We start from the raw sequence: 22,917 nt of genomic DNA, 5'->3' as shown, positions 1-22,917 counted from the left end.
GCTATAAATGCCTAACCTGGAGCCTGTCTATCTCTTACTTCACTATCATAGCACAGTAGGCTAGAAATATTATAGTTTGGATATAATGGAGGTGGGTTTTGCTGCTTTTAGCAATTATCTGGCAGTGGTGTGCCCTCTGTTTATGTCTTGGCTGAATTTGCTGCACCTGGTCCTTCTCAAACCTTGTAGAGTTAAGATTCCTCTATTTAAGGGCATCATTATGCAGTTCCATCACAATCTCGCACATGTGTTACTTGTTGTTTTTATACTGTTAGTGGGCAGCATGACACAAGGCCTAAAATTTTACTCAAAACAGCGTGTGAGATTTAGGAGCTGTGGCTCACTCAAAGTTGTCTTTGAGGGGACTTTCCTGGCAGTCCAGTGGTTAAGACTCCACACTCCCACTGCAGAGGGTATGGGTTCGATCCTCAGGGAACTATGATCCCACAAGCTGCATGCTGCAGACAAATAAAGGATCAAGCAGGTTTTTTTGTGTGTGTGACTTTGAAATCAGGAAAGATGGTTTGGGGTAGTTTCAGAGAAGCACAGCTGGGGATATAAAAGGCTTGAAAACCTTTCCTTGGGGCTTTCTGCAATGCTGGACAGACAGAATGCCACTGCCACTATTTCCCTTGGGGAAAGAGACGGCTTTATTGATTATCACCCCTCCCAGGCCTCTGGAATCCATTAATAAAGATTTATCTTTTGCATTGACTGCAGAAGTTGTAGCTTGTGTAGGATTTATGCATCAAATTACTCTTTCCCCCTTGTACCCCATGCTTCTGCTTCTGTTCTTCATGGGATTACTTAAGCTTTACCTGGGGGCTTCCCAGGTGGTACTAGTGGTAAAGAGTCCACTTGCCATACAGGAAAGCTGGGTTCGATCTCTGGGTCAGGAAGATCCCCTGGAGGAGGAAATGGCAACCCAATCCAGCATGATCGCCTGAAAAATCCCATGAACAGAGGAACCTGATGGGCTACAGTCCATAGCGCTGCGCAGAGTTGGACATGACTGAAGCGACTTAGCAAGCGTGCAAACTTTACCTAGCTACTTTTTCTCCAGGTACAGCTTTTCTGGCTTGGCCAACCTCCCTCTAATCTTGCAGATTTGGAAATATAATCCAATTACTCTCAATTTCTCCCAATTATGGTCCAAGTCTTGCATCTGGATAAGCACATATTTTTATTCTTTTTTATTTTCCATTAAGTTGACAAGCACCAGGCACAGGCCTACTCATCTGCTTCTATTATACCTTGTGGTAATGACCAAGCTGAATGAGTTTTGGGCTCAGCCTTGGTATCTGAAGTGCATTATCACCAACCTAACCCTGTTAACAGATTGAGAAGCTGTAATTAATATGATAACTTTTCACAGGGACATTTCATCTACAGACATAAGCCACAAGAAACATGCATCGCTTTCAGTTAAGGTGAACTCAACTGAATTACTTGAGAAGTTATGGCCTCACTGGGAGAGCTGAATGCCTTGAAAACAAAAGTAGAAAATGAATTAAAGTGAGTCTTAAGTAGACATACACAGATGTAAGTTGGGATTGTCACCTTGAGTTGCTCAGTGTGTGTGTGTGTGTGTGTGTGTGTGTTTGTGTGTGTGTATCTACATGCCACATGTATCTATAGAACAGGGATTTAGAATACAAGCTTTGGAGGCAGCCTGTCTAGTTTCATATTGTGGGTCTGCTAATTATGAACTCTGTGATCTGGGGTGTGCACCAGTGAACTCAGAATTTGAGCCCAAGCATTCTGGCTCCAAGTCCATACCTCAAGCTACCAGCTCTACTGCTTCTCCAGCAGGATAATAAATAAGTCAAGAAGACAAACCAAGGGTCCTTCCCACATCCCCCTTGGTCTTCTGATTCTTTTCAAACAAACTTACTAGTTTCTTATTTTTTTAATTTATTATTGCTTTTAAGTTTTTAATTGAATGTTTCAGGTGTGCTGTGCTATGATTTGATATTTGCATAATTATAAAATGATCACTGTGATAAGTCTAGTAACCATCTGTCCTCATACAAAGTTATTACAATATTGTTGACCATATTCCTTATGCTGTATATCCCCATGACTTATTTAATATATGAATGGAGGTTTGTACCTCTTAATCCCCTTCACCTATTTTGTTCCCTACTCTCTCTTCTCTGGCAGTCTTCTGTTTGTCCTCTGGTTCTGTGCATCTGATTTTTGTTTGATTTGTTTTTAAGAGTCTACATATAAGGGAGACTGTGGTATTTGTCTTTCTCTGACTTATTTTGTTCAGCACAGTACCCTCTAGATTCACCCACATTGCCACAAATGGAAGGATTTTATTCTTTTTTTATGGCTGAGTAGCATTTCATTGCTGATAAGGCAATGGCACCCCACTCCAGTACTCTTGCCTGGAAAATCTCATGGATGGAGGAGCCTGGTGGGCTGCAGTCCATGGGGTCGCTAAGTTGGACATGACTAAGCAACTTCACTTTCACTTTTCACTTTCATGCATTGGAGAAGGAAATGGCAACCCACTCCAGTGTTCCTGCCTGGAGAATCCCAGGGACAGGGGAGCCTGGTGGGCTGCTGTCTATGGGGTTGCACAGAGTTGGACACGACTGAAGTGACTTAGCAGCAGCAGCAGCAGTATTTCATTGTGTGTGTGTGTGTGTGTGCGCGCGCGCGAGCACGTGTGCATGTATGTGCTGTGCTTGCTGTGTCCTACTCTTTACAACCCCATGGACTGTAGCCTGCCAGGCTCCTCTATCCATGGAGATTCTCCAGACAAGAATACTGGAGTGGGTTGCCATGCTATCCTCCAGGGAATCTTCCCAACCCAAGGACTGAACCCAGGTCTCCCACACTGCAGGTGGATTATATCCCACCTAGACCATCAGAGAAGCCCATATATAAGTGTGTATATATATATATTATATATATAATCTAAGTCAAAATGTTTTGTGATTGTTTTTGTATATTGTGTGAGAAATCAGTCTAATTTTATTCTTTTGCATATAGCTGTCCATTTTTCCCAGCACCATTTGTTAAAGAGGTTGTCCTTTTTCCATTGCATATTCTTTCTCCTTTTGACATAGGTTAATTGACCATGTAAGTATGGGTTGAGTTACTGGTTTCTTACGTACTGCTCCAGGAATATAGATTTTAATTAAGCGTGACCTAGTCCTCATAGCTACATGTTTGGCTTAACAACAGAACAGAGAGTGTTCATGTTATGTACAGACACCCTTCATTCCTTTTAGTATGCTCTATTTAAACTCCACTGAATAGAGCTGGCCCTGATGTGAGACAGGGTGTCACTCCTGCTCGAGTGACATCATGCTTGTGAACAGAGGGTGAGCAGCTCAGCCTACACCCGGGTTGGCTTTTCCAAAGCCACTCACAATGACAAGACCCCCTGTATGGCTATGGTGGCCCTATGGCCAGCATCTTCCTCAGAGACATCTATTTCAATGATGATGGAAAGGAGTTCCTGGGAGCCTGTGGTGTCTTCATATGGGAGATCTTATGGACTCTCGATTACCATGAAACCTATAGGTTCTATGTGGCAAGAGGAAGCCACACTGACTCCACCAATTAAGGAACCATCATGGTCTTACCAAGCTGTATCAGTCAGCTATTGCTGTGTAACATACAAGCACAAAAAATCCTATTGCTTAAATTAACAAACATTCTTTAGCTCCTGAGTCTGTGCATTGGCTGGACATTTCTTCTGGCCTTGGCTGGGCTTATTGATATTCCTATGTCAGTTGGTGAGTCAACAGTTAGATCAATTTTGCTGATTTTGGCTGGGCTCTCGGGTGTTTGGAGGTTTGACAAGACAACTGCATTTCCTCTCCTGCTATATATGACTCATTCCTCAGCAGGCTATCCCTGGCTCATTGATGTGGAGGCAGAAAGTTCCAAGGAGTGCGCAGGAGCAGGGCTCTTGAGACCTAGGTGTGGAAAGGGCACAATGTCACTTCCACTATACTTTGTGGGCTAAGGCAAGTAACAAGACTAGCTCAAATTTGAAGGGTGAGGAAATATACTGGAAATATATTCTACCTCTCTTTTATCTTTTTAAAATCCTAATTGTTTATCTTAATTTTCCCACAAGCTCTGTTCTTTTTTATTTATTTATTTATTTTTCCTTAGAGGATAATTCTTTTTATTTATTTATTTATTTATTTTAAATTTTACTTGACAATTCTGTATTGGTTTTGCCATACATTGACATGAATCCACCATTTATTTATTTATTTTTGGCTTTGCTGGGGTTTGATTGCTGCAGACTTTCTCTAGTTGAGTTAAACAGAGGTTACTCTCTAGTTGTGGTGTGGAGGCTTCATGTTGCAGTGGCTTCTCTTGTTGTGGAGCAGGGGCTCTAGGATGTGCACGGGCTTCAGCACTGGTGGTACAAAGGCTCAGTAGTTGCAGTGCCCAATAGTCGTGGCACATGGGCCCAATCGCTTTGCAGCATGTGGGATCCACCTGGATCAGGGGACCCATGTCCCCTGCATTGGCAGGCAGACTGTCCACCACTGAGCCACCAAGAAGGCCCTCTACCTCTTAATAGAGGAAGCTTCAAAGTTACATTGAAAGTGCTGTGCACCTGGGGGAAAGAATTGGAGCCCCTTTTTACAATCAATGCATCACACGACTAGAATATACTGTCCCAGAAGCTTGGAGACACTCACAGGTTGAAAAAAGACCTTGGAAGCCTCTACTGACTGTTAGCAGAAGTTCATGTTATTGACATACAATGAGGCCAAGCAAACTGAAATGACAGAGTTTGGAACAGAGAATGGTTTACTGTAGGACCATGCAAGGAGACGGGTGGCTCATGCCCTAAAAAATCCCGAGTTCGCGAAGGGTTTTAACAAAGCGCTTTAAAAATCCAAGTTGGGGGGTGGGGGTGGGGGTCATGGCATATATAATCAGCTTGTCAACAATTCTATGACTGGTGAAGCAGCAGGGTGGTGTCACAGGGGTTGACATGATCAGTCCTTAGGCTCCAGGAGAGCTGAGGCTATGAGCTCATGAATGTCAACTAGTTAACAGCTTCCATTTGGTGAGAGGTTTTCACATCTGCAAAACAATTCAGGAAATGTGCATCAAATACTATTATCTAGGTACTTTGGAGAGGAGCTAAAGCAGAGGATATGGAGGAGGGCCTGTTCCCCCACCTTCAGGAAGGCCGCAAGGGGTCCTGCTTGGTTACATGACCACTTGGGGCCTGAGAAGCTAGTTATAACCCAGAGAGCCAGAGGTGCCCTTTAGACTCTACAGCCAGTTCCCTTTTGATTATTCCCAAGTATTTTGTCACTCCAAAGAGCTGAGCGAGAAATATCCTGGCTCCATCTGTCTTTGTGCAAAAGTTCAGATCCAGCTGTAGGATAACTCCCATGGACAAAGGAGCTTGGTGGGCTATAGTCCACGGGGCTGCAAAAGAGTCGAATATGACTTAGCGACTGAACAAGAAAAGGGGGCCCTTGAAGAGAGAATCCTTCTTTTGGGGGGAGGAGTGTTTGGTAAGGTATCTAAATAACTCCATGCAGGCAGGGGCTTCCCAGATGGCTCAAGAATCCACTCGCCAATGCAGGAGACACAGGTTCAGTCTCTGGGGTCAGGAAGATCCCCTGGTGGAGGAAATGGCAACTGGTTCCAGTATTCTTGCCTGAAAAATCCCACGGACAAAGGAGCCTGGCGGGTTCCTCTGCCCATGGGGGTCACAAAGAGTCGGACACAACTGAACAACTGAGCATGCACACACACTGGCTCCATGCAAAACAGTTCTCCTTGAAACCTATTCCTAGAGGCTGATTCATCATCAGAGGCACCAGTGTCTAGCAGCAGTGGTCATTCTCTGCGACCAACCTCTGCTATCCATCCCCGCCAGCATTCAGCATCAGTCTTCCAGACAATGTTCCATGGAGTGCCTCTCCCCTCAGCCGGGCACACAGAACCAAGGACTGCATTAAACCAGATCTCAGTTGAATGGCTCATTATTGCAGGGCATTCTGATTCCAGCCCTGCAGGCCAGTGCTATTGTTGAAAGAGAGGATTCTTTGCCCATCTCTGACCTTGGGAACTCACCCAAGGCTTGTAGGTGAATGCCAAATGCTAAGAGGAATGCTATTGATCAGGACTGGAAGGAGGAAGGAAAGCTGAGTCATAAATGCTTATTAATGGCTAGAAAAAGGACTGACGCTGGGATTTTTGGTATGACGATAAAAGGGCAGAGAGCGAAGTTAAAGAATTGGAATTAAAAATCTCTGCCTTGGGGGAGCCAGTACTCAGACGAGGTTTACATCAGAATCAACTGGGGAAGCTTTTAAAAATACAAATTCCCGGCCCAGATCCAGCCTTATCAACTCAAAACTTCTTGGGGGAGAAGGCGTAGATTTTTCAAGTCATATTTTGTAATAGCTCTCCAAGTGGATTTTAGGAACTGCTGACATGGTGCAATGCTGTTGTCAACTCCTCATCACACTTGAAGGATGAACCCAGTGACATTTACAACCATAGTAAGTCCCGTTTATGAGGCTGACTGTGGCCAGGCAAAGTGCATTATTTCATCATGTTTCCCATCTATCTGTGTGTTGTTTAGTCACTAAGTTATGTCCAGCTCTTTGCAACCGCACAGACTATAGCCCACCACGGTCCTCTGTCCATGGAATCTCTGTCAGGAATTCTTTAGGCAAGAATACTGGAGTGGGTTATCATTTCCTTCTCCAGGGGATCTTTCTGACTCAAGGATCAAACCCACATCTCTTGCACTGGCAGGCAGATTATTCTTTACCACTGAGCCACTAGGGAAGCCCCAATCCTATCTTTAGGTACAATATAATCATTATTCCCATTTTCCACATAAAATAATTGAGGATTAGAAGGAATGGAGTAAACAAAGGTACACAGAAGGGGAGTGGCAGAAAGTAAAAGTGTTAGTCTCTCAGTCATATCCCATTCTTTGCGACCCCATAGACTGTAGCCCACCAAAGAAAATATATATATTGGGCTACCCAAAAAGTTCATTAGGGTTTTCTGCAATACATCTTTTTTTTTTTTTTCAGTTGCTTATTCATTTATGGCTGCGCTGGGTCTCTGTTGCTGCGTGCAGGCTTTCTCTAGATGCGGCTAGTGGGCATCACTCTTCATTGCAATGTGTGGGCTTCTCATTGCAGTGGCGTCTCTTGTTGCGAATCATGGGCTCTAGGTGTGCTGGCTTCAGTAGCTGTAGCTGCAGTAGCCAGGCTTAGTTGCCCCTTGGCATGTGGGAACCTCCCAGACCAGGGATCGAACTCATGTCCTCTGTGTTGGCAGGCGGACTTTTAACCACTGGACCACCAGGGAAGTCCTTTTCCATAAGATCTTACGAGAAAAAACAAATGAGCTTTATGGCTAACCCTACATATAATATTTATATGTATTTATGCTTATATATATTGGAGAAGGCAATGGCAACCCGCTCCAGTACTCTTGCCTGGAAAATCCCATGGACGGAGGAGCCTGGTGGGCTGCCGTCTATGGGGTCGCACAGAGTCAGACATGACTAAAGCGACTTAGCAGCAGCAGCAGCAGCATGCTTATATATACTGAAACAGCTGAAGTTCCAATACTTTGACCACCTGATGAGAAGAGTCAACTTATTGGAAAAGACCCTGATGCTGGGAAAGATAGAAGGCAGGAGGAGAAGGGGAAAACAGAGGATGAGATGGTTGGATGGCATCATCAACTCAGTGGACATGAGTTTGAGCAAGCTCCAGCAGTTGGTGATGGACAGGGAAGCTTGGCATGCTGCAGTCCATGGGGTCACAAAGAGTTGGACACGACTGAACAACTGAACAACAGAATGCATATATATAAAGTGTGTGTATATGCATACACCCAGATGTGTATACAAATGTGTGTATATGTATGTATGTGCATAAACATTTCTGTATCTCTATGTGGATATGTATGCATGTATAAATGTATGTATCAATGTGCATAAAGGCATATGTGTTTATTTATGTGTAAATGTACATACATGTCTATATGTCTATATATCATCTCCACACATAGCTAACCAAGGAAACTGGAATCTGTGTGCCTTCTTCGTATCACGTCTGGGAAGTCCCGTGGGATGGCCTTTCAGGGCCTGGGGCAGAGCTTACCCATTGTCCCTAGAATCCATTCTTCCTATATCCCCTTTAGAAAAAGGATCCCCTGCATTTGAGCCAGGTATAAGACAGCTCAGGTGGTCCCTGCCTTTGAGCCAGGCATAAGGCAGCTCAGGTGGTGACATTTCCCAGCATCCCTTGCAGCCGTGGGTGGACCTGAGACAAGTTCAGGCCAGCAGGATGTGAGTGAAAGGGAGGTGAGCAGTCAGGGTCATGTCCTTCTGAAAGGAGATTACTCACTCTCTACTGCTTTTCATTTCTCCCTTTCCTCCCTGAAGGCTGGAACGAGGCCCCTGTGGTGGTCACACAGCACTGGGTGGTTCTTGTCCAGAAGCAGTTTTGCCCACCCCCACCATTGGCACCTGGGAATACCTGGAGACACATTCTCCTATCACACGGCAGAGGGGGTTGCTGCTGACATCTCATGGGTAGAGATGCTGTAAAATATCCTGTGATACATAGGAACCCCCCTCTCCCAAATAAAGAATTGTTGTTGTTTAGTTGCTCAGTCACAACGGACTCTTTGTGACCCCATGGACTGTAGCCTGCCAGGCTCCTCTATCCATGGGATTCTCCAGGCAAGAATACTGGAGTGGATTGCCATGCCCACCTCCAGGGGATCTTCCTGACCCAGGGATTGAACTTGCATCTCCTGCTTTGGCAGGTAGATTCTTTACCACTGAACCACCAGTCCAGATAAAGAATCATCCAGCATTAAAACGTCAATTGTGTGGAAGTTGAGAAAGGTTGTAGTAAATGTCTCTACATAAATATTTCCTTTTTCCTACAAGCTTAGTTTGTACCGTGATATGGGACTTTATTAAAGCATAGGGCACCAGAGATCCCCAAATGATTGTGGACCAGATGCCATTCTGGGAGAACAGAGAAGCCCTTTTTATTATGAGGAAGCATAGCAGAAAGACCAGTTTTTAAAGATAAGATGTCTGATGAAAGGCAGGAAACTGACATGCTCATTAATACAAGCAAAATATAATTTCCTGGAAGGCCACTGAGAACTGTCAGAATCACTGGGGAGGCTAGAAACAGGCAGGGAGCAGGAAAGCTTTGGAGACTGGGAAGTAGAAACTACAAAAATGGTCCCTAGCAGGAACAAACTGGATGACTGGGTCCAGATTGGGTGGATGCAATTTTATTTGCTTCTTCTGTCCTTCGGTCACTTGTTGGAGAGTTAATGGCTCTAGTTAGCATCTACCTGGTTCAGTTCAGTTCAGTTCAGTCGCTCAGTCGTGTCCGACTCTTTGCAACCCCAGGAACCTCAGCACACCAGGCCTCCCTGTCCATCACCACCTCCCGGAGCTTACCCAAACTCATGTCCATTGAGTCAGTGATGCCATCCAACCATCTCATCCTCTGTCATCCCCTTCTCCTCCTGCCTTCAATCTTTCCCAGCATCAGTGTCTTTTCCAATGAGTCAGCTCTTCGCATCAGGCGGCCAAAGTATTGGAGTTTCAGCTTCAACATCAGTCCTTCCAATAAACACCCAGGATTGATCTCCTTTAGGATGGACTGGTTGGATCTCCTTGCAGTCCAAGGGACTCTCAAGAGTCTTCTCAAACACCACAGTTCAAAAGCATCAATTCTTCGGTGCTCAGCTTTCTTCACAGTCCAACTCTCACATCCATACATGACCACTGGAAAAACCATAGCCTTGGCTAGATGGACCTTTGTTGGCAAAGTAATGTCTCTGCTTTTTAAAATGTTGTCTAGGTTGGTCATAACTTTCTTTCCAAGGAGTAAGCGTCTTTTAATTTTACAGTTACAGTCACCATCTGCAGTGATTTTGGAGCCCCAAATAATAAATTCTGCCACTGTTTCCACTGTTTCCCCATCTATTTGCCATGAAGTGATGGGACCAGATGCCATAATCTTCATTTTCTGAATGTTGAGCTTTAAGCCAACTTTTTCACTCTCCTCTTTCACTTTCATCTAGAGGCTCTTTAGTTCTTCTTCACTTTTTGCCATAAGGGTGGTGTCATCTGTATATCTGAAGTTATTGACATTTCTCCTGGCAATCTTGATTCCAGCTTGTGCTTCCTCCAGCCCAGCATTTCTCATGATGTACTCTGCATATAAGTTAAATAAGCAGGGGGACAATATACATCCTTGACATACTTCTTTCCCAATTTGGAACCGGTCTGTTGTTCCATGTCCAGTTCTAACTGTTGCTTCCTGACCTGCATATAGATTTCTCAAGAGGCAGGTCAGGTGGTCTGGTATTCCCATCTCTTTCAGAATTTTCCACAGTTTATTGTGGTCCACACAGTCAAAAACTTTGGCATAGTCAATAAAGCAGAAATAGATATTTTTCTGGAACTGTCTTGCTTTTTTGATGATCCAGCGGATGTTGGCAGTTTGATCTCTGGTTCCTCTGCTTTTTCTTCCCTGGTGGCTCAGAGGTTAAAGCGTCTGCCTCCAATGTGGGAGACCCGGGTTCGTCCCTGGGTCGGGAAGATCCCCTGGAGAAGAAATGGCAATCCACTCCAGTATTCTTGCCTGGAGAATCCCATGGACGGAGAAGCCTAGTAGGTTACAGTCCACGGGGTCGCAAAGAGTCGGACACGACTGAGCAACTTCACCTTCACCTTAGCCAAGCTTAGACTTTGAGCCCACCTGCTGGCTGGGTGACCAGTAGAGATAGGAGGGTGGTCACTCAAGAAATCTCCAGGTGACCTCTGACCTCTGTGGCAGAAGATCCACCACCTCCCTATACTGTCTGACCAAGAATGCACACAATGGGACCTCCCTGGTGGTTCAAGGGTTACGAATCTGCCTTACAATGCAGGGGACATGGGTTTGATTCCTGGTCAGGGACCTAAGATCATCCATGCTGCTGGGCAGCTAAGCCCTCAGGCCACAGCTGGAGAGTCTATGTGTTGCAATGAAAGATCCACACAATGCAATGTAGATCCTGTATGCCACAACTGAGACCTGATGAAGCCAAATAAGTAAACTAAAAAAAGATAATAATAAAATAACACTAAAAAGGGTCTTAAAGAAAGAATGCCCACAATGGAGTAAGATAATCGCAAAGGAATTTGGAGTCACAGTGAGAAATGGGGTTGAATGCTATTGTAGCTCTAACCAATGATTCATGTTAGGAAGTCAAGAGAGGAGATTCAACCACTGGCTTTGCCACTTCCTAGCCATGTGACTCCAAGAAAATTCCTTTGATTTTTTTGGGACCTGATCATCAAGACTAGAATCTAAAACGATCCACATCCTCCAACTTGAAGTATCTCAGATCCACTCAAGCAAGTGCAAAAGATGATTAATAGCTGCTGGTAATAGATTACCCTGCTTGCCAAGATCTATATATTGACACCTACAGCTCAGGCTATTTGTCTGTCCAATTACACATCCAAAAAAAAGAGAACATTTTAATTGTACATATTGATTTTGTCTCAGAGATTTGAGGGGCATGGAGGCAGACTGGGAATTTTCTTCAAAGCTTTCATGTACTTGAAAGCATCTCAGAAGCTGGGAAGAAGCAGAGCGAGGTTTCAAGTGCTGTGTATAAGCCATCTAGCCATAGAGAGGCAGTGAGGGAGTCTCATCATCCCATTCTTGTGCTTAGGGACTTCCCTCGCAGCTCAACTGGTAAAGAATCTGCCTGCAATGCAGGAGACCCAGGTTCAATCCTTGGGTCGGGAAGATCCCCAGGAGGAGGAAATGGCAACCCACTCCAGTAGTCTTGCCTGGGGAATCCCATGGACAGAGGAGCCTGGTGGGTTACAGTCCATGGGGTCGCAAAGTGTCAGACACATTTATCCTACTCTAAATCTCCTGAGTTTGAACCACAGATGCTCATTATCACCTTGGGCTGTGTCTAATTACACAGCCCCGAGAAATGTGGACTTTCTAATGCTTCTAATGACACAGATCTTCCAAACGAGATTGTCTGAGATGAATCTTGGCCCGTCCAGTTCTCATTAAAACCCTTTCTTCTTGGCATGGTGATTTGGTTTCTGTTTCCACGGGGGACGCAATCAAGCCATAGACTCATTATTTAACTCATGCTTTCCCTCGCTCTCTCCTCTCTCTGTCTCTCTCCCAACCACAGTTATTTTCAAACACCTTTTTTGAGAACACCGAGTTTTGCATATTCCTTGAGGCTTTTTTAAACTGGGAGGATTGAGATTTTGTTTACTTATCCACGGAGAAAAGTACAGTTTGCAAAATCTTCTCATTTGTCGATGCCCGAGTTCTGCCCCAGGGGCCCCTCCTGGCTAGGTGTCGAGCTCTCCTTTATGGTAAATGGTAGGTGACAGTCATGTCTGGGAGAACAGCTCTTGGGAACACAGAGATTCACACCGAGAGCAGCCTGGTATAGTGTCAGAGGCAGCCACGGATGCCAGAGCAAGCGATGGCAGGGGACCAGCCAAAGATGACCAGGAAGTTACCCCCTTCAGAACAGAGGGGGCCCAGAATCATCCCAAATAGTGGAAATGGATGGTTCCATTCAGAGCAATGAAGATTTTGAAAATTTTGAAATATCAATGGGGTATTAAGCTTAACCTGGTGACTTGATAGATATTCTTGGGTCTCTGTTTTCCTAAAATGGTGTGTGTGTGTGTGGGGGGAAGATAGGGCTAAAAGAAAAGCAAGAATCTCATCTTCTAAGACTTCCATCAATCTACTGGGAAGTTACAAAACTCCCCTTCCACCAGGGCCCAGGTTTCCTGGGCTGCAGCACTCTCTCACTGTCCTAAGGCTGAAAAAACCCATATCTGTTTTGGTAGATGGATACAAGATTCAAATAGGTGGTTGGCTGCAGACCATGACCTTCTATAACTTCAGCTCCTGAAATATCTGGGGCTAGAGTGGTCAAAGGGCAAAAGAACTGGTGCCAGGCTCATGGTCAGTCAAAGAGGATGCTACCTTGCAGGGTCCCCAAGGATACTCGTGCCCCGTTGAAGACACTCACCTTCATCAAGGGCTATTGATGTCCTTGTTTTAACAGCTCTTTCTGCATCCACATCAAGAAGAGCTTGCTACTTGGCAAAGATGTCATGGATAACCTTACAAGGTCACCCCAATCATCATAATGGGGCAGCTGTGGTCTTCTCATGACAGCCTTGCCTGTTATGGCAAACCTTTGCATCATGGAAAAGGAAGCACAGGAGAGGGAGTGGAGAGAAAGGAAGCCTCCCACACTGTTGGTGGGAGTGGAAATTGGTGCAGCTACTATGGAGAACAGTATGGAGTTTCTTTAAAAAACTAAAAATAGAGTTACTTATGATCCAGCACTCCCACTCCAAGGCGTGTAACTGGAGAAAATACTAATTTGAAGAGATATGTCCACCCCTATGTTCCCAGCAGCACGATCTACAATAGCCAAGATATGGGGAAAACCTAAATGTCCATGGATAAAGAAGATGTGGTACATATATACAATAGAATATTACTCAGCCATAAAAAAGAATGAAATGATACCATTTGTAGCTACATGGATGAACCTAGAGATGATCATACTAAATGACATCAGATAGAGAAAGCCAAGTATCGTATGATATTGCTTATATGTGGAATGTAAGAAAATGATTACAAATGAACATATTTATAAAACAGAGATGGCTTACCTGGTGGCTCAGTGGTAAAGAAACCATCTGTAATGTGGGAGACACGAGTTCAGTTTCTGGGTTGGGAAGAGTCCCTGGAGAAGGAAATGGCAACCCACTCCAGTATTTTTGCCTGGGAAATCCCATGGACAGAGAAGCCTGGTGGGTCCATGGGGTCTGTAAGCCCACAAGGCTTCTCTGTCCATGGGGTCACTAGAGTTGAACACAACTTAGAGACTAAACCACCAACCACCATAAACCAGATATAGACTCACAGACATAGAAAATAAACTTATGGTTATCAAAGGGGAAAGTGGGGAGAGAGGGATAAATAAGGAGTTTGGGATTAACGGATACACACTGTATGCATGTGTGTGCCCAGCTGCTCAGTCATGTCCAGCTCTTTGCGACCCTATGGAATAAATTAGATAACCAACAGGACATACTGTATAGCACAAGAGACTCAATATCTTGTAATAACATAATGAAAAGGAATCTAAAAAGGAACATGCTGCTGCTGCTACTGCTGCTGTTGCTGCTAAGTCGCTTCAGTCGTGTCCGACTCTGAGACCCCAGAGACGGCAGCCCACCAGGCTCCCCCGTCCCTGGGATTCTCCTGTACAATATTCACATAGTCACATATACATTGTGTGTCATGCTTAGTTGCTCAGTCATGTCTGACTCTTTGTAACGTCATGGACTATATAGCCCACCAGGCTCCTCTGTCCATGAGAATTCTCCAGGCAAGAATGCTGGAGTGGGGTGCCATGCCCTCCTCCAGGGGATCTTCCCAACCCAGGGATGGAACCCAGGTCTCCTGCATAGGAAGGCAGATTCTTTACCACCTGAGCCACCTGGGAAGCCCATATATACATACACATATATGTAAAAAAACAAATCCTAATTTTAAAACATACAATTAAAAATTTTTTTAAGTGAATCACTTTTTCTGTCCACATGAAACGTCATAAATCAACTATATTTCAATAAAAAAATTTTTAAATAAAACTAAAAATAAGCAGAAAGCATAGATTCCAAGCAACTAAATGGGGTCAGCTGAGGTCAGTAGGCAGGAAGTGAGAGTTTCTCTGGCTCCGTTATGAAAAGGGTGGTCCCTCAGACAGCAGCAGTGGCCACTAAGGAAAGCACAGGAATGGGGTCCACAAAGACTCTTCCAGGCAGGACCACTGCTATATTGTCAAAGATACAGTGGTGCAGGCAAAGAAGTGGCACTCAGCAGGTGACATTCTCTCCATATTGCGGGTGATACATTGAGGCTGGCTTGTGTCGGTTCCTGGATACCTTATAGGATCTGATCTTAGCAGCACGAAACGCTTCAAACAGCAGCAAGAGGGAGCTTCCCTGGTGGTTCAGCGAAGACTTTGCGTTCCCAGTGTAGGGGCCTGGGCTCCGTCCCTGGTCAGGGAACTAGATCCCACATGCTGCAAATGAGAGTTCACATACCATACCTAAAGATCTTGCATGCTGCAACTAAGACCCGGCACAGACAAATACATTTAAACAGACAAACATCCACACGGGAACACAGGAGATTTCAGGCAACCTCAGCTTTCCTCCCAGCAACTGAGGCCATGTGGAGGTCCAGGCCTGGATGTCTGCCCACATCCACCGCTCCTAGGAGTGGGAGTTGGACCCAAGCCGCCTCCTGCTGGTTCCTGACCTTAAGCTGCTTGGTGGGTCTGAGAAGCTGGGACAGGAGCTTGGAGGGACGGCTGAGCGGAACTTGCCTTCTTAGAACTGTAGTACCCACGTCCCCATGTATCACGGATATGTGTGCGTCAAACAGCTTGGGATCAGGGCCACCAGTGGAGCTGGGACAATCAACCAGTACAGAGGCCTTTGGGGAAGGTCGGGCTGCTGAGTGACGTTGTCACAGACAGAGCAAAGCAGAGACACTCCTTTCTCAGCCGCCTAATTAGCTCACACCAGCTACAAGACACCGGCAAGAAAGTCCCTGGTCGTTTCCCTCAAGTTGGTAATAAGAAGCTCAATTAGGCCTCAAGAGACCTCATCCCTCTCAAGATGCTATGCTTGCTCTGCTCCTTCAGGCCAAGCCGGCATGAGCATCCAAGTCACATGGACCCTCAAAGGGGAAAAAGGACCTGGTTTGGCATGAATCTGGTCCCCCTCCCTCTGCACTCCCATCTTTACAGGAAGGTCAGCTCGCCGGAATCCAGCCACTCAATAAGCCAAGAAGCTTCTACCGGACGGCTAGTGCATTAATCAGGCGGGAGTAGGTACTGCTGTAAATAAACCAGAACAGCCATCAGCGAAACAGAATAAAGGACTGTTTCTTGTCCAGAAAGGTCTGGGAGGGTCCGATCCTTTCTAAAGGCCATGAACCTCCCACGTGTCCCTGGGTCCTTGGGGACCTGGGCTCCCTCCAACCTGTGGCGCTACATATTAGCGTGTGTCTTCCCCAAACACAATAGGATGCACTTATATGTGGAATCTAAATTGACAGATGAACCTACCTAGGAAACAGAAATAGAATCGTGGTCACAGACAACAGACTGGTGGTTGCCAAGGGGTGAGGGTGTAGAGGGAAGGATTGGGAGTTTGGGGTGAGCAGATGCCAACTACTGTATATAGGATGGATAAACAGTAAGGTCCTACTATAGAGCACAGGGGACTTTATTCAATATCCTGTGATAAACCACCATGGAAAAGAATATACATACATATATATATATGGATTACTTTGCTGTATAGCACAAATTAGCATTAGAAGTCAACTATATCTTAATAAAGAAAAAGTCCCCAAACGTGTCTTCCCAGGCACTGAGGCAGGATGGGGGAGAGCACGCACAGGTCACTCACCCTGGCTCCTGACTGCCCCCTGCTGGGAGTGACCTGTCATCACTGTTCACAGTCGTTGCCAGAACTACTAGTCATGCAGAACCAACTGAGCTGCAAGGCTGGTTGGGAAATGTATTGAGCAGGTGTCCAAGCATGCCCCAAGGATGTGGGGGGTCTACATAAAGAAGGTAACCCCCTTCCTTTCCTGGGGGATGTGAAAAGGCCAGAGAGATGTCTATTTGTTTTTTCACTAGACTCTGGAAATTCTGATTGAATGGAGCATGACTGGCAAGATTTCAACTCAAGTGAAGACCTCCACACAGTGAGGCTGATCTGGGAAAAGGCGGGGATGTTTTAATTCTTACCATGCTTCACTCGCAGAGGGCTAGGCCTGGATGGCAAGCCAGCAAGGTCTGTATAGAAACAGAGGACAAGGGGTATTGTCTTCTGTGCTCCTCTTGAGAGCAAGAGTTGCATCTATTTTTATTGCCCCCAGAGTGACCAAATCTACAGACTCAGGGGAAGATGTTGGTGTTACATCCAAGTGGAAACCTACCTACACTGTATTAAAAAAAGCCTCTGGCAGCAGTTTAGTTCCTGGTTCCCACTAGGTGCCTAGCTTAATTTATCAGACTGTTTCTGTCATTCATGCTCTACAAACCGTTCATTATCTCTTGCCCATCTATCCATTCATTCGAACATCCGTCCATACATCCAAACATTTGTCTATCCTTTCAAGCCTCTAATCATCCATCTATTCGTGTGTTTATTCATCCAAACATCCACTCACGCAACCAACCATCAATCCATCCATCCATTCACTCACCCATCCAAATATCCACTCATCCATCCAAACATCCATCCATCTCTTTTCATCTATCCATCCAAGCATTCATCCATCCACCCAAACATTCATCAGTCCATCCAAGAATCTAATCATCCATCTGTCCATCAATCCATTCAAACATTTGTCCATCTATTCAAACCTATAATCGTCCATCTTCCAACTGTCCGTCCATTCAAACAACCACTCACTCAACCATCCATCAATCCATGCATCCATTCACTCATCATCCAAACATCTATCCATCCAAACATCCATCCATTCTTCCAAACATCCATCCACCCAAGTATTCATCCATCTATCCAAACATTCATCTATCCATTCAAGCATCTAATCATCCACCCATCCATCCATCTGTCCAAGTAAATGTTTACTGATTGCTGACTCTTGCTAGGCATGGCTCTAGTCATGGGTATACAACAGAAGACAGGTAGGACTAGAGCCTTATTCTTCTGGAACTTATCTTCTAGGAGGAAACACATATAGCAAACAAAGAAGCAAATGCTTGGAAAGGACAAAGCCAGAGTTGTCTAGGAGATACCAAGACTGTAAGATGGGATGATAACTGGGGGGAGAGGGGAAAGGAGGGACTGAAGTGGAGGGCTGTGAAGCTACTCTCAGGTGGCTCGAGAAAGCCTCACTGAAGAAGCAGCCTATGAGTTAAGACCTGAATGGTGATGAGGAGTCCAGCCTGTGACAATCTGGGAAAATAGAGTTCTGGAAAGAAGAGGGAAAGAGGCCATAAGCTCCAAGGTGGGGGTGGGCTTGTTTTGCCAAAAAAATAGACAAAAGCAAACCAGTGGGACTAGAGTTAGTGACCAAGTGTGGCTGTGGTGGGAATTGAAGGTGGGGTGATGGGCAGTGCTGGTAACAAAGTCCAGATTTCATTCTAGGATTCACGAGCATCTATTGGAGGGTTTTAAGCCGGGGAGTGACCTGATGTGAATTATGTTTTTAAAAGGTCACTCTGTTAATTTTCATTTAGCAAACATTGATTGTCTGCTTCGTAGATTCATTTAAGAGGCATGAAATGGTCTGGAGGTAGGGGAAGCAGAGAAGAGCAAGACAGAAGCTTTTAAAGTTATAAAACAAACATTGGCTATCGTGCTTTGAGTCCATTAGCATCACTGGCAGGCTTGATTGAACATCAGGGGAAAATGGTCATGAGACGTTCGAAGTCTGAAAGTCCTGGACAGAGGAGGTGATCCAGAGCCTGATGCCCCCAGGACTCTCTATTGGGTACCCAGCCAAGAGTGACAGATGGGTTTCCACGGTGGATCCACACAGTTTGCTTGTTGCTTGTGAAGGGTGTTTCCTGTCTCCTTCAGCTTGGACCTCAATCTTCTGAGGTCCTGTTCCAGAGTCTTCCTCAATGTCCAGAAAGCAAAGCTCATGGGAATGGAATTGGGGGTGGGGAAGCTAGGAAAAGGCAGTGAAAGGAGGAAGGAGATCCATTCCTTTGCAGGGCAAACATCCATTTTTATTGCAAAAATATATTGATTTTCCCTTGGAAGTTAGTCCTTTCTCACTTTCCTTTTTTTAAACCAAGATTTAATGTACCTTTATTCTGTTTATTTAAAGCTAAATTTTATTTATTTATTTATTTTTAAATTTTGGCTGTGCTGGGTCTTCGTTGTAGCATGAGGGTTCTCTAGTTGCAACACTCGGGCTTAGTTGCCCCGAGACATGCAGGATCTTAGTTCCTTGACCAAGGATGGAACTTGCTTCTCCTGCGTTGGAGGGCAGATTCTTAACTCCTGGACCACCAGGGAAGTTCCTTGTACATTTATTCTCAATGTGTGGAACATATAGTATAAAGGTTTCATACTGAATAAAAGATATTCTTTAAGCCAAAAAGGGAGGAATTCACATCAAGTTTTGTTTGCAATACAAATATGCAGATTTTATCACTGAAAGAAGTCTCACTTGTGTTTCTTCATCAGAAACTTCAACTGAACCTAGAACTTTTCACATCTCAATCAGAAACAAAATGAAACAAAAATACAGGAAATAAAAAAATGTAAGTTGATTGTTGAGACAGCAAGGCACTAATCTCTCCCCCTGGCACTCATCAGGCTCCAGGGTTGGAGGAAGATGCCTGTGATGGAGGCCTGGACATTGTGTCTTGCAGGTGACAGATTTAACTTCTGTTCAGCTTGTGACTCCAGCCAGCCAATAAGGGATCGATTGAAGGACTTCATCTGAAAGTGTCAGGACACTTACTGACTTTAACTCAGAATTTCTTTCATGGGAAATTACCAAGGCTAGAGTTTCCGGAGGCCACCGTATGCAAGAGCTTTGCCTGAGCCTGAAGTCAAATAAGCAAAGACTGGGCCAAGAGTAGGAGAGGGGAAGAGATAAAAGCTTGGGTCCAACCATTCCTGAAGCCAGCTTCACCTCCGCTTGTCCAGTCCTATGCTGCGTGTGCTTAGTCACACACAATTCTTTGAGGCTTCATGGACTGTATGTAGCCTTCCAGGCTTCTCTGCCCAAGGAACTTTTCAGGCAAGAACGCTGGAATGGGGTGACATTTCCATCTCCAGGAGATCTTCCTGACCCAGGGATCAAACCTGCGTCTCCTGCACTGGCAGGCGGATTCACTACCAGTAGTGCCACCCGGGAAGCCCGTTGTCCAGTCCTAGGGAGCAATAAATTCTGTCCACTGCCCCTATTATTATTCCTGAAGTTTGGTTAAAAAATAATGTTTTAAATCACTTGCTGCATAGATTTTCTCCAAAGCAAACATCAAAAAAGGACTTCTTCCCTCTTAAGGGGACTACTTCCTCCCTGGAGTAGGTAGAATTGTCTTCCTGAAAAGATATGTTGCAATCCTAACCCTCAGAACCAGGGACTGCAGCCTTATCTGGAAAGACCATCTTTGGAAAGAGCTAAAGGATTCCAAAGATTGCTAGTGACCAGCAAAACCCAGAAGCATGAGACAGATTCTTTCACAGCCAAGAACCAATTCGATTAACATCTTGGTTCTGGGCTCCAGAATGGGGAGTAAATACATTCCTGTTGTCTTAAACTCCTAGTTTGTGCTACTTAATGATGGTCACTCCAGGAAAAAAAGTACACCTCTTAGAGGACATGTAGCCTTAGTCCTTTCAATCCTCTTATTTACAGGAGGCTAGATACACAGCTCAGCACTTTCCCCCATGTCTTGTGATGGACAGAGCAACTGGAGCCAGATGTAGGCAACGTGTACCATAAAGAACGTAAGAGCAGGCCTTTGGGGGCCATGTAGGGGTCAAACTTGCATCTGGACCTCTGGCCATAGCATGCTCTTCACTCCAAATCCCCTGTCCATCACCCTTCAGGTCATCAATGACGGCTGGGTTTGAGGAGCTGACAGAACATCCTTGTTTCACCCACATTTCTGCCAGAATCTCCATGGCTGCAGCCACAGCAAAGAGGGGGAGTGGTCCCCAGTGAGGAGCTGCTGCTGCTAAGTCGCTTCAGTCGTGTCCGACTCTGTGCGACCCCATAGACGGCAGCCCATCAGGCTCCACCGTCCCTGGGATTCTCCAGGCAAGAACACTGGAGTGGGTTGCCATTTCCTTCTCCAATGCATGAAAGGGAAAAGTGAAAGTGAAGTCGCTCAGTCGTGTCTGACTCTTAGCGACGCCATGGACTGCAGCCCACCAGGCTCCTCCGTCCATGGGATTTTCCAGGCAAGAGTACTGGAGTAGGGCACCATTGCCTTCTCCGAGTGAGGAGCTAATGACTGCTAATGACTGTGTCTTGGGAAGTGACACCTGGGGTAATTAATTCACAGTTCTGAACTTCCCCAGAGGGAGACAGATAAAGTGTTCCCTTGCTCTCCCAGGGTGTCCTTGCACAGCCTCATTTGTAAAGTGGGTGTGAAACTGAGGATGAGGTGAGGCTTTTCAAAATAAGACAGTTTCCTGGAAGCCCAGTGCCCTGGTTGGTCCATGGAGCAGTCAATTGCTCTCAGTCTGCTCACGAGTTTAGCTGCCTTAGACCTCTGGCCAGAGGCCAGTGTTATGACTTTATTTGTGCCCCTCACATTAATGGATTGAAGTTCTAACTGCCCAGTAACTAGACGTGACCTTGTTTGGAAATAGGGTCTTTGTGGATGTAGTTAGTTAAGATGAGTCTTCCTGGAGCAGGGCGGGCTCAACTCCAACTTGCCTGGCGTTCATTTATAAAGGGGAAATTTGGGGACCTCCCTGGCAGTTTAGTGGTTAAGACTCTGCACTTCCAGGTTTGAATCCTGGTCAGGGAACTAAAGGGGATTCCCTGGTGGCTCAGATGGTAACGAATCTGCTTGCGATGCAGGAGACACGGGTTTGATCTCTGGGTTGGGAAGATCCCCAGGAGGAGGGCCTGCAACCCACTCCAGTATTCTTGCCTAGAGAATCCCATGGACAGAGAAACATGGCGGACTACAGCCCACAGTGTGGCAAAAAGTAGGACAGGATTAAGTGACTAGCAGTTTCACTTTCAGGGAACCAAGATCCCACGTGCCTCATGGCCAAAACAAAAAACCCCGATGCCCAAAGAACCCGCAAAGCAGCCCCGAATGCAGACCTTCAGTCCTCTTCCCTATAAGAGAGAAATAAAATACAAATAAAAAATAAAATGAGGAAATTTGGACACGCACACACGCACATCATGTGGAAAACGCCGTGTGAGCATGGAGGGAGAGATGGGGTGAAGCCTCTGCAGGACAAGAGCCACCACCGGGAGGCAGAGAGGGGCTGGATCAGAGCCCCGTAGAGCCTCAAAAGGAACCGACCCTGTGGACACCTGATCTCGGACTTCTGGCCTCAAGACTGTGAGCACATTTCTGTTGTTCAGGTCGCCGAGTGTGTGGAACTCTGTTCAGGGAATGGATTGCTCAACTCTGGGGCACTAAACGCTGCAGGAAGCTACAGTGTCCACCAGGGGGCGCTGATGATCCTGGTTTTTGTGGGCTTGGTGTCTAAGTCTACTGGGTCGGAACTCACCACTTGGTGGGATGGGGGGCCCACGAGAGGTGGAAATGAGCAAGCAGGTCAGGCTAGGAGAAACTGCGCAGCATCCCTTATTTTATTCGCACCCCAAGAAACTCTGTTGAAAAGTCAATTCGTTAAGGTGTTCATATCATTTCTTTCTCCGACTCTGGGCACACAGATCACATTATGAGCTGTGTGAGCTGTGTTTTTTAAACCAGCGGTCCCCAGCCTTTTTGGCACTAGGGACCGGTTTCGAGGAAGGCATTTTTCCATGGAAGGGGTGGGGATGGTTTTAGGATGTGTCAAGCGCATTAACATTTACTGACTTTTCTATTCTTATTATGCCAGCTCCATTTAGATAATCAGGCATTAGACCTCTGCGACTGGGAATCCCTTTAGACAACAATCTCCATTTCCCTACGAGACACCGAGGGTACTCTCTTTAACATAACAACATACTTCTACTTTTGTCTAGAGAACACACAGCTCCCTCCATTTATTTTTGTTTTCAGCACTTCTGGGTAGAGACAGCTGGGGAGAAATATTTCCTTATTAGAAGAAAAATA

General features: G+C 45.5%; 1 long non-coding RNA gene across 1 annotated transcript; it reads left to right on the top strand.

The window, feature by feature from the left end:
* The first annotated feature begins 4,305 nt into the window (after positions 1–4,305).
* Positions 4,306–19,086, top strand: LOC120870999. The gene is made up of 4 exons (XR_005722920.1): positions 4,306–4,399; positions 13,019–13,025; positions 19,036–19,044; positions 19,075–19,086. It is a non-coding gene; the product is annotated as an uncharacterized LOC120870999 (long non-coding RNA).
* The last annotated feature ends 3,831 nt before the right edge of the window (positions 19,087–22,917 follow it).

The sequence above is a fragment of the Oryx dammah genome, unplaced genomic scaffold (genome assembly GCF_014754425.2).
Source record: "Oryx dammah isolate SB20612 unplaced genomic scaffold, SCBI_Odam_1.1 HiC_scaffold_12, whole genome shotgun sequence".
NCBI lineage: Eukaryota > Metazoa > Chordata > Mammalia > Artiodactyla > Bovidae > Oryx > Oryx dammah.
This window is presented reverse-complemented; position numbering and strand designations above follow the sequence as displayed.